Source organism: Sinocyclocheilus anshuiensis, unplaced genomic scaffold (assembly GCF_001515605.1).
Source record: "Sinocyclocheilus anshuiensis isolate Anshui unplaced genomic scaffold, SAMN03320099.WGS_v1.1 scaffold366, whole genome shotgun sequence".
In the NCBI taxonomy this organism is placed as follows: Eukaryota; Metazoa; Chordata; class Actinopteri; order Cypriniformes; family Cyprinidae; genus Sinocyclocheilus; species Sinocyclocheilus anshuiensis.
Genome location: NW_015547673.1, coordinates 383,105 through 396,396, shown reverse-complemented (window position 1 = coordinate 396,396; position 13,292 = coordinate 383,105). Strand labels below are relative to the sequence as shown.

At 36.4% G+C, this 13,292-nt stretch overlaps 1 protein-coding gene across 1 annotated transcript in view; it reads left to right on the top strand.

Annotated features, from left to right (window-relative positions):
• Positions 1-13,292, top strand: part of LOC107702850 (solute carrier family 12 member 5-like) — a 52,593-nt gene that overhangs the window by 492 nt on the left and 38,809 nt on the right. The window lies entirely within an intron of this gene.

The following is a 13,292-nucleotide window of genomic DNA, read 5'->3' as shown; positions in this document are numbered from 1 at the left end:
GTGTGTGTGTGTGTGTGTGTGTGTGTGTGTGTGTGTGTGTGTGTGTGTGTGTGTGTGTGTGTGTGTGTGTGTGTGAGACCAATCATGCACAAATAACTGCTTGTCAGTGTGTGTGGGAGATACAATATGTCAGAACAGGAGTTCAAATATTCTTGTACTTATAATCAGTGATGCTTTTTTGTTTGTGTGTATGTGGCAAGAAAGCATTCAAAAGAATGATACGGTTGGAAATTATTTTGTGTGTGTGTGTGTATTGGTGTGTATGCAGCTTTGGCTCATGCTGCAAGGTTGCTGTGAGGAGAATGATAATGCTTTCTGTGTCTGTCTGAGGAAGTACAGACAGCAGTGTGTGTGTGTAGATTTTCACACTCTAAGAAAAGTCTGTAACATTAGGCCTAATAGACAGTTTTAATACACTGAAAAAAATGGTAACTTAACTGATTTTATTCAAAAATATTTAAAATAATACATTTAACTATTACATGAATACACCCTGAAAAAGACTGTAAATTAGGTCTAATGTACTGTGTTAATAGACTGAAAAATGGTAATATAGTTAATGTGATTTAAAATTTATATATACATTAAAATGAAATTGCTCTTTAAGGTAACAATTGCTGGTTATCAGTTTTTACAGTGAATGAGGCATTTTACCCATATTTTGACTTGCATATTGCATTGATTGTGTTGTTTTTAGGGTTACAATTAACTGATAATCTCCTTGCAGAAAATTACCAGTACCAGTCCATTTTCCTATTGATACCAGTACCCAAAGTCCTATTGATTTTTTTCTTACAGTGTAGAGGACGACACTGTGCCTCTGTCAAGCTCTTCTGCTTGTCTGTTCTTTTCTCAGTCTGTCTCTCTGTTGCTTAATCTTATTTCGTTTCTGCAGGCAGTGGGTTCGGCTCCCTGTGTCTTAGATCCTTGGGAATAATTGGAATAATTGGAGTGTTTTAACAAAAGCAGACCTTCGGTGCATTTCATGTCGTTAACCTCTTGGAAAAGGGGAAGAGGGTCTTAGATGCAAGATCCCAGTCTTTAAAAGAGCTTCGTGCCTACAGGTACAGCTCAGCTCCAGCCCGTGAGAGAGGAATTAAATTAGATTGTACCTGACCTCTTCTCGCATGCGTTCTTATCAGCCCCCTGCAGTACAGCAGAACCTGCACTCATTATGAGTGCTGAAACGTTTTGTGTGTTTCACACACATTACAAATTGAGGCTGTTGAGCGAATAGCTCTCTTATTAAATGCACCGTCATATAAGTGTCATGATTGGATTGCAGCGGTTGTAGCAGAGACTCTGTCCGTGGTGCTGAAATGAATGCTGATTGAAGTGGAGCTCTCCATGGTTCTGAAACAGTCAGCGAACGCATGCATTGTGAATGCAAACCCATTCTGGGCCCTCTGTCACTGACGGACTGATCTGTTTTGTGTAGACATAAGTAGAGCTGGCTGCAGACTGCTGCATTATAGCTTTAGCTTATTTTCAAAGGGTTTCTCTCTCTCACTCTCTCTGCTTTGCTCCCTTCCAATGCTGCCCTGAATTGTCTCTCTCTCCTCCTCCCATCAGGGGGTAGGGACAGTACTGCAGTAGTACTAATGCCTATTTGGTCATAAAATTCATGCTTGGAAGCTCACCAGCTAAAACTGTCCCAAAACAGTCTTGTTCTGTCATTCTCATTTTGGGGGAAATACAAAGCAGGCATAATTCTCTCTTAAATTTAAACTAAATTACATTCAGTATTATTAAACGATTAAATAATTGAATGGTAATGAATGAACAAACAAATATTTTCACTGAAAAAAATTGGTGGTGAAACAATTTTCACTCAGAAATGTTTAATAAATTTCACAAATAATAACAAATGGCAAGTAACATTGAATTAAATGTGAAATTTTGAAGTAGAACAACTGAAATATTTATTTACAGTTAAGTTTAACAAAACAAAATCACAATATTTTACTTCATGTTCACTTTACTTGTAATTATTTTGTTTAATCATCTTCTACCCAGAAAATGTTTTTTTAATTAGGTATCATACCTTTTAGGTATCATATTTCATATGGACCATATCTTTGAGCTTTCTTGAGTTTTGCATTCTTTGAAAAATAGCTATTCATCAAAAAGCAACAAGGATTCCACTTTAAAATCATTTTATTGCAACCATTATACAAAATGAAAACCTGTTTGCTGTAAATATGTTATTTTCCCTACCATCACCATCTGACAGCATCTTAAAATCACAGACTTGTCAGCTTTATGAATTTTCAGTGAAGAGAATGTCATTCTAATGATTTATCAGTTAACAGCCAAGCTGCACTGTGTGAAATGCTGACTTCTGTGAACAGCTAGGTTTGACAAACATACCATTAGCTCTTATATGTTATTACCAGTCACAAGCTTCAGTAGCTTCACAGATAATGTGCGTTCTAATGACAGTCACTGTAACAATGCAGTTACATCACTCATAGAGTAGCCTGACGCACCGGATCATTTCGGACCTAAGGTGCTTTCTCTCAGTGGATAATGAGGTTTGAGATTGCATTATGACACCGGTGATCTTTGGCATTTGTTAGCCATGAAGAAGGCTGGACTAGATTAGTTGAGAAATTGGATGGGAGGCAGAAGGAAATTGATCATTGATCGACTTCAGCGGAACAAATAGACCCTATCAAATCACAGCTCCAAATTATACACACGACTGTGAGCAATGCCTAAGATAACTTGTCTCACTACGATTTGAACAGGTTCCATTTAAAGACAATAAAAAGCATTTATCTTTGTATAAATAAGATTTTTTAAATCTTTATGAAAAATGTCTCACCACGGCTGCATTTATTTGATTCAAAATACAGTAATGTTGTGAAATATTATTACTATCATAACTCTTTTCTATTTGAATATATTTTTAAATGTAATTTATTCCTGTGATTTCAAAGCTGAATTGTCAGCATTACTCCAATCTTTAGTGTCACATGATCCTTCAGAAATCATTCAATTAAAAAAATAAAAAATAAATCATAATTACTGCAAGCCTTTGGCCATATGTGTGTGTGTGTGTGTGTGTGTGTGTGTGTGTGTGTGTGTGTGTGTGTGTGTGTTTCTTATTAATTAGAGGTGGGTGGCTTAATTTTATATACTGCAATGTAAGAAGGAGAACACAGGAAGATGGAAAAGAAAAATATTCTGAGTATTCTGAGTAGAGCGTACAGTGATAGTTGCTTGTCCTTGTGGTGAAGTCTCAGGTCAAGTGAACATCAGGCCAGATGGCACAGACCTGTTTTAACAGCCGCAGACACATTAAAAGATAACAAGACCACCCTAAATTAGGAACATCTAGAGCACTAGCTGTCCTCAAAAACCATAGACACTAACAGAACAAGAGAGAACTATCTGTTCTTAAGCAAGCTTAATTGCTTAAGCATTACATTAAGAATTATATAACCAACAATTTCTTCCTAACATGACTCTTAAAAATTATTTTCCTTGGTGTAACCTAATGCATTCAGGTTGATTCAGTCATGTAAAAAATATTTTGACTTGAATAAAACCAATTTAAATGCATGTTCAGGTTCCCTTACAAAACACTTTGCAGGTAGACACAGTCATCATCATAATGCCATGACGCACTCTCTCTTTGAGAAAAAGGAGCTGCCAGAAGCCATAAGTAATGTAAAAACATACAGTATTCATAATGTAATGTAATACTCCAGTTTTACATAAACCCTGACTATGAATCCAGTAATACATTCTGCTATATTATAAAATGCACCATTCAATGTTACTTCATAAACTTAAACATAAAAATATATTTATAACACTCCCTCATATGACACAGATGCTAGTGAATACTATTACACTTCACTGGCATTACCTTGATAAAGATAGAGTAGAACACAAGATTAGTGTTTGATGTAAGATTTTAATCAACAGCTACTCTCAGCCAATCAACCCACAGCATCTTAAGCTCGTAGTGTGAGTGTGTTTGATAGACAAGCTGCCACAATCATGACCAGCAACAAAAAGGCAGGCAAGAAAAATGAATTTCCTGTCAGCTCATTGCTTAGATCTATGCAGAGTTGGTGTCAGATGTTTATAAACACAAAAGCATATTTGGATGGCTTAGCTCTGAGCTATTGTATTCATTGACAAGTAGACTGTTGTGATAATTGGTTGCGATTTATCTTTTAAGAACATCTGGTTATGTTTATGTCATTTTAAAGTTTCAGTTGTATTTATAGTGAGTGCTGTCTTTTATAGCAGCTTAATTTGCATTTTGTATGTTTCAGGCTCATATGACATTCATAACTGAATTGGTTATATTTTAGGTAGTAAGCAGGATGCAGAACTGTAATTCAAATTAAAATGTAATTCTTTTGAATCTGTATTCAACTGAATTTCAATTTCAAATGTAAAAATTATTTACATGTCAGGAAATAAACATAACTGAAAACATAATTCATGGGGTAGGTGTGTAATTCATGTGTTTTAGGGTCAGGGGGATGTAGTTCTTATGTAATTGCGGCAGTGTAGTGAGTATTATGTCACTGCAAAAGACCACACATTATATAAGAATATTTCCCTAATGCCACATAAAGGATTTTTATATGCCCTCCTGTAATCCTGCTGATGTATTTGCCCTTGATGGATGGTTTTGTAAAGTTGTCGTGGCCATTGGTCTCTGGCAGGTGCCTGGGAAGCCATTTTAGGGTGAGAAAAGAGGGGAGGGCAGAGGCTGTGAGGTGAGACATGTATAAGAAAAGAACAGCAACAACAGTCTGAAGAGAAAAGAGGAGACGAGACTTCATGCAGTGTAGAAGTTATATGAAAGTTAATCACATGTTGGTTAAACACTGTTCTGTTAAGACACTCGTTAGTTATAAAGAAACTGCATTATATAACAGGGAGCACCATGCACAAAATCTTTTTGAAGAGGCACCAGTGATAGTACTGGCACTTCTTCCAGTGACTACAAAAAAATAATACAGGTGCTTCACAATTTGAGTTGAATTACTGAAATAAATGAACTTTTCCACGACATTCTAATTTCTTGAGATGCACCTGTAGTTTGGTGGTTTAAATTTTATTGGTTATGCAAAGGGACCTAGGTTTAAATTATGATTTTTAATCTATATATTTCTGTATTGAAATCACCATGAAATCAAAAATAATAATAATTCCTTTTTATAAGATATTGCAGTTTTTTTGTTTTTTTTTCATTTTTTAAATTCATGTTCCTTTGTAATCTTTAATCTTTAGGAACTACATATTAAAATTGTATTGAAATCACCATGAAATAAAAAATAAAAATCCTTTTTTATGGGATATTGGGATTTTTTTTTTTTTTTTGCATTTTTTAAATTCATGTTGCATTGTAATCTTTAATCTTTAGGAATATATATATATTATTCGGGAATTTAATCCCGTCGCGCAAAAAATCTGGTCGGGTCTGCGTTCCTATATATATATATATATATATATATATATATGTATATATACATACATACATACATATATATATACGTATGTGCTTCTGTTGTAAGAACAGGACATCTGAAGACTCACCTATTTGTAAAGTCATGTTACTCATTCCCAAACACTGACTGTGTGAAGTTGTGAACGTAGCCATAGAGAGTTGGCAGCACACGCTCTCTGTATTTGACTTGCTGGTTATGCATGAACACCCATTACAGTGATGTCCACAGAAGAGTGAGTGATACTTACATCTCTGCCTTGTGTGACTGCAGATAACAGAATGTAGTGCTGCTAATCTACACCATTTTTTATCTCATGTAGACAAGCAAACATACACAAGTATACCCTCAGTGTCTTTTTATTTGTGTCCACTGGATTGAGAAGAATGAAGTCTGTCTGGGGCTTCTGGTGGTTGGAGGAAGTGTCTCGGCTAGAGATCGACCGATATATCGATTTGCCGATATTTTTCCCGATATTTAAGCATTTTACAATAATCGGATATCGGTTTTGTAATATCGGATTCACCGATAAACGCCGCCATCTTGTGGCTGTTTTGAGAATTGCGCGCAGGATCACCATTGCAGCGCATCTGAGGGGAAACAAGTCAACAACAGCGGCGTGCATGGGTACTTGATTTACTGTAGTTAGTAAACTTTATTTAACATAACATTAATGCACAAATTAGATGTATTACATAAATGCCTGATATGCAGTTTATGCAGCTTGGCTCGAGGAAATAGAGACGAACTCACGGAGTAACGTAAAATAATCCGTCAAGTCCTGTCCCAATAAAGACGTAACTTTGCGTGAATTAAATAATATGCAGCCATGAATGGGCGCATGTTGGAAATAAAAGTGCTAAATTTAATTCGCTCTCTGTTGTATATATGCTCATCGTCTCATGAAGTCGGAGTCACGTAGGTTAAAATAATCCGTCAAGTCCTCTCCCAATAAACTCCTTTCCTTTATTTATTTTCTCCATTTGAAAACATTAGACCTTTTTTTTTTTTTAGCATTTAGCATTTATTTTGCTTATTGTTAATATTAGTGTTGCTGCTGATACTTTAAATAAAATGGTTTTTTTATTGTTGTAATGTGAAGATTAAATTTAACATGAAAGTGCTAATTTTCAACACTTTTTTTAAGATGACTGAAAGGAGGAAAAACCAAAGTGAAGTATGGACTTACTTCACTCAGTCATTTATTTACTTTATAACAGTAAATAAATATCGGTTCTGCATATCGGTTATCGGGCACATAAACGTGCAAATAATTGGTATCGGTTATAAAATATCAATATCGGTCGATCACTAGTCTCGGCTCCATGACTCTGTGAGGTCTGCGTGTTTGCTCTTTTTATTTTCACCTTCCTGCTGTGAGTTAAGAATTCATTAAGTTTCACTCTGAAGTGCCAAATCATAGTAGGCAGTGGCCTTGAAGAAGTAATGAAATTATTCTTGCATACCCCACAATTAAAATTGAAGAGTGAGGTACACATTGAGCTGTGATGGTAAGGGGCGTGACATTTCCCGACCAGGCGCCGAGTGCTGCCAATCACAGCACACACTGGCCCAGCTAACCAATCACAGCACATTTCATATTTCAGAAGGCGGGCCTTCATTTGATACGGGAACTATTTGAGCCGTTTATGCCAGACTGTGGAGAGAGGTGTTGTAATAATGTAAAATATGTGAAAAATAATGTGTTTTTCGAACAACCTGGTATGAGAGCACGTTCTAGTACACCCCCAAAACAAAATCAAGACTTTGTAAAAGAGCATAATAGGACCCCTTTAAGACTGTCAGTTTGTGCATTAGTGATGTTCAAAAACTCTGATGCATTCAGGAATGAAGTAAGTGATTAAGTTAGTGTGTTTGGTTCCACACACTAGTATACTACTCTTACTATTTTTAGCATATATTTCTATGTCAGAAATAATAAGAGTATTATATAGTACACATTTCTGAATTCAACAATTAGCTTTATTGACTGAGTCATACAATCATTCTCTCAACTGATTCATTCAAAAATGCAGATTCATTCAGCAACAAAATGCAAACGTGATGCGCAAAAGTTCAGTTGTGCTTTTATTTAAAACTATTTGGGATGGCGGTGCAAAAACGCACAATTTAACTTGCAATATTGTGTGCAATATTAATGTAAGGAATCCCACTCAAAACTTTAGTTTATTTTTATTCAGTCATGCATTCCCTGGGATTCAAACCCATAACTTAGCATTACTAGTGCAAAACACAACTGTTTTTAGCTACAGGAATGCTTCCATTAGCATGGCTGTCTTTACCGACTAAAGGTGCTGGCACACTTACTGTTGTTTAGGAAAGTTTGCAGTCAATATCCAGTCATTTAAATATGAATCTGCACAATCATGAGTTTCACGTGAAGTGAACTGTTTGGCTGTTTGTCGTTAAAACAGCTGATATTCAGATATTCAGTCACATTTGTCCAAACACTGCTGAGAACAAGAAATTACCTTGAGAGCAAAGATGGAAATGAAGAAATGGTACATGCTGTCCCTGTGAGTGCTGGATGAGTCAGTTTCACCCCAAGCGCACTGTGTGCTTTCGCCATTTCTCTCTCTCTTAATCTCCTATTCTTTCCCTTCCTTTCTCTCTCTCTCTCCTTTCTGAGTAGGGTGAGGATATCCTTTCTCATCTGGAACTGTACTAAATGCCTCAGCCGGTTTTCATGCATGTCTCTGTCAGTTCTGTTCTCCATTTGCATTGGTTCACATTCCCCTGTACTCTGTTATCCTCTTTAAATAGGAAAGTTGTTGCTGTAGATTTCCATATTTTAGTCCTTTATCAGATAATGATGTGAATTTTATATAGATTTTATTTATGAGAAATTTATGGTCTTATGGTCTACGCATGTCAGTCTTTTATACTCTTGACTTTGTGTGTGTTCGCATGTAGAGTCATGCTTATCCATGCAATATATGCAAAGCAACAGCAGTATTGCACATTTTTGACCTTGACATTCATATTGCTGTAATCAGCATAAATCATGCTCGATTTTACACAGTAATAATGTAATTAGTAGTTTGTTTTTGCAGTCAGCATTAACATTGCATGACAGTTTAATCTTTAGTCATCTCTAGTGACCTTTTCCACAGCTTGTTGTGTTGCATTTGAATGGCTTTATTGATAAAGACAGCATGATCTCCAAGGGCAAGATGATTTATGACATGGCACGTGTTCACAGACACAACAGATTTCTAAGCGGAGCTTTGCCTGGGGTTTTGTGGCAGTTGACATGTTCATGCACAAGACAGTGACATATGACGTCCCATCCCATGTGCGAAAAGAGGCTCTGTTTGTGTGTTTTGTCCAAAAGCATGTCCTCTTTCAACAGGACTGTCTTCACACCATGTGCCCTTGAAGTCTGGTTAAGTCTGCCAGTACTGGCTCTTAACACTTTGTCCTGCTCTCCCACTGTGTGGGACGAACCTTTAATAGCCGCTCAGCTGGCTGGAGTTCCGTGTGCGGGTGCTGATCTCTGTAAGCTGGCCTGTTAAGTAGCAGTATCCGGGACTGTCTTAGACTGTCCCATATTATGACCCATGAAAATGCAGATTCTGTTGTAAATAATAGTGGAAAAATTGCTGTTTAAAACTGTAGTTCCATTATTATCATTTAGCATATTTTGACTCTTGTAAAACCATTTGACATCACGGTTGTATCATGGTTTCTACAAAAATATGAAGCATAACTTAAATGTTTTAAACAGTGCTTGGATTAAGATAAGCAGCAAATCACATATATCATGTGACTCCATGCAGAATATTTTATGTTTGAAGGAATCACAATAGTGATGAAAAAGCTGAATGAATCTTGTGGATTTCAAGCATGAATACACATTATGTCTGGTGCATTACATGCGTATCTGATTGCGCGCGTGTGTGTGTATTCTTGTGGCAGCTGCATGCACCATCAGGCAGTAGTTCTCCATTATGTAGGTCAGACTGCATGGAGAGAAAAAGATAGAGATCTGTGTTTGCTGAGCTGAATGCCATCTCTGTTTGCATGTTTACTGAATTGGAACCAAGACTTAATTTCTTTCCAACCTTTTCATGCATTCATGTGTTCAGTTTAACAATAACACAGGAAAAAAAAAAAAAAAGCTTAGGTAAGGTTTAAGTATGTGCATGTCAGTGTGTATGTTTGCTTGTGTGCTTGTATGCGCAATTAAGGATCTTGTCATAGAAATTGTCTTACAATAAGAGCGACTCCCCTGGGGGTTTATACAGACAGGGAACTCTAGAGAGAGAGGGGTGTGTTGTGTGCAGGTGCATTGATGATGAAGGTCAGAGATGCATTCCTGAATGAACCCCCAACAGCCCCAATAGGCTTATAGGGATGGATACTCAATCACACTGTTGGACATGGTTGTTCTGACCCCTTGACATCACAAGTGTTGCTGGTACTGTCCAAAAAAAAAAATTTTTTTCTATATTATGCTTGTATATAATGATACATATTCATGGAATTATACACAGTAAGAATAATAACACACATTTGAAAACAGAAATGAATTGTAAGTGGCTGATAATGTTCCCCTCCATTGGGTGACTAACCGTTGTGACTGAATCATTGAGTCAATGAGCTGAACCCAACTCAGAATCAGCTCAATTAATCAATTAATCATTTGGATTGAATGTTTTGTTTATAAATCGGACATAGCTGCTTTATTGCTACCCAGCGACGGACTGGGAGTGAAAAACGGCCCTGGATTTTCTCCCAAATAGGCCCACCACAACTACAAACAGTCGCTACTATCTCACAATTTTACAGCAATCCTGTCGCATTTATGGCAAATAACATCACAAAACCCATGGTGACCCTGCTGACAAAAACAATAGAAACCATCACAGAAATTCTAAAGATTTCCACTACAAATACCACTACAAACCATCAACTTTTAACCATTAAAACCCATTAAATAATGGTACCCTGTAGTGTGTTTTGAGACATATTACATTAGGATTTAGTGGTTTTAATAAAAGCCACCAATAGAAGGCGACCAATTACCAGTAGAGACCAACAGGCACCATTACAGTTTCCATTAAAACCAATACAATTTTCATTATAACCAGTAAAACCATTACAAATTATGTGATGGTTTGTATTTTTTTTTTTTCAGCAGGGGATTGAAATAAATGTATTATTGTATGAACTAAAATACTTGAAATCTCCATAAAAAGAGCAGAACGCAAAATGTAAAATATGACAATCATAAACATAGACCTAGAATCTAGAAACCTAGATTTGAGTTTTCATATCTCTCTCTCTCTCTTGCTCTGTGTGTGTGTGTGTGTGTGAGTGTGTGTGTGTGTGTGTGTGTGTGTGTGTGTGTGTGTCATGTTAATCAGACTAATCACCTTATAGGCGACTTCATTTACTCTATTTTCTAACTCAATAGCTCTCAAATGTAACCCGTTGTAGAATCGCTGCTGTCTCTTTATGAATGAATGGAATATTCATGTCAGACAATGCAAAGTAATAAATAGCAGTGAACGTACGGACTAGGGGTGTCCTGGGATTTTAATGTAGTGCTCATAAGTTTCAACCTTGAGTAAATTACAAAATTTATAGCGCAAATATCATGACTACTTTTATGCTACTTCTGTGGTGCCTTTTTTTATTTGGAGCTTAGAATAGAATAGAATAGAATAGAATAGAATAGAATAGATGGGAGATGGAAGATGGGAGATGGGAGCTGGTGGAATGGACTGCAGGAGAATGCGTTGTCAGAGCCAGACGAGCTATTATGGGAGATTAAATCTGATCCACACTAAGAGTGACCCAGAGAGAGAGAGAGACGCTCAGCCTGGCTTATTGTATTAATAGCTGTCCGTGGGTGTCAATAGCTGTATATCAGATCTGGAGAGACTTTGATTTGATTTAAAGTTTGGCTGTACAGTGGGTCAGTCCCTGACTTTCAGTTACCCAGCACTACGATGTATTTTCTTAAGTATCTCCAAATGTGCATTCATATAACATTGCAAGGATAGTTTAAATGGAGCTGTGGAGCACAGGATTGTTCTTGCTCTTTTGAAATAAACATCACAACCATGAACGTATTAACATTCAACTGCCCACATCTGCATATGGATTCCATTTGGTATTCAGCAACTTGGCCCACCTACGATGTCGTAGAAGTAATAAGATGTGGGATAGATTATTTCAGAGAATAAAATACCAGTTAATTTCTAGATATATGGGAGGTGCAACCATTATTAGAAAACTCCAGATAACTTCAGTCTTCACATGTACTGAGGTAATTTACTACTAATACTTTTATTAGGCAAGGATACATTAAAATAATCAAAAGCCACATTCAAAATGTATAATGTTACAAAAGATTTAAAATAAATGTTGTTGTTTTCTTAATTCATCAAAGAATCCTGGAAAAATGTATCACAGTTTCTACAAAAATATTAATCAGCACAACTGCTTTCAACATTGATAGTAATAATAAAAGTTTCTTAAAGCAAATCAGCATATTAGAATGATTTCTGAAGGATCATGTGACACTGGAGTAAAACTCAGCTTTGATCAAAGGAATAAATTGCATTTTACAGTATATTCAAATAGAATACTGTTGTTTTAAATTAAAATTTCACAATATTACTGTTTTTACTGTATCTTTGATCAAATAAATGCAGGTTTGGTAAGCATCAGATTTCTTCAAAAACATTTTAAAAACTTTTGGAGTGATAATGCACATATAGAAACACAAAATATTGCTAAAAGCAATAATATTCAGTTTTTACTATCTCTATTTCTACCCTAAAAAAATATTTTTGTATATGTAACAATGTGATCAGGTTGATTCAGTTTAAATAAAATAAAATAAATATTTAACATATTTTTACTTGAATAAAAAATTTTTAGGTTACCTTACAAAACATTTTTTTAACGTGCAGCAAAAAGAAGGTCTGAGAGAGGATAAAAATGTGAATGTATAATTCGTGCAAAATCATGTCAAATTACATTGTCTTTAAGGTGCAAATCAACCATACTATTATTTCAAAATGCTATTCAAAATAAAACGTGGCAAAAGTGCATCATGTGGCCCCTTTAAAGTATAATTTATTGCAAATAAATATTATCAGGATGGATGTTTAACCTTGCTGCACTGAAGTAAATGGTTTGACAGGCTAGTGAAGGTATATTGTGATTAAGCCGTTGAATACCAGTCAACTTTGTTGTTACTAAGCAACCTGTTCCCTGGCAACGCTTTACTTGTCCTTCGGCAACCATTAATTTAATTCAGAATTACTGTTCCCCCTTTACCCCCATGCTGTGTCATCTCTAATTCAATGCAAGTCTTGGGAGCGATGAACCTAGACATTAAAGAATGTTCAGCATCCAGATTTGACATTGCACCGTTCTCTGCTGTAAGTGTTAAAAAATTGCTGCGTCAGAGCACCGATGCTGTACAGTATTCACATTGCTTCAGTACAGCGGGGACTTTTATATGGCCATGAATCTGTTCAGATAAGGAGCATGTATGAAAGGTACATTTCGACTGGCAGACTGCAGTGTGAGGAGAGCGAGACAGCTGGGGGATTTCATCAAAGAGTCTGCGACAGGGAACAAGAGTGGGAGGAAGTTGAAGACAGAGAAAAGCAGGGAGGGGATGTTACTCAGGCCAACAGCAGCACCTTTGCAGCTCTGCACCACTTTGTGTGTCAGTACCCTGGGCGGACGATATCTGCAGAAATGAATCTGACAGCTGTGGCCGTGTGTTTGCGCGTGCCTTTGTATGTGTGCGCTTATGTTCAGGTGGCC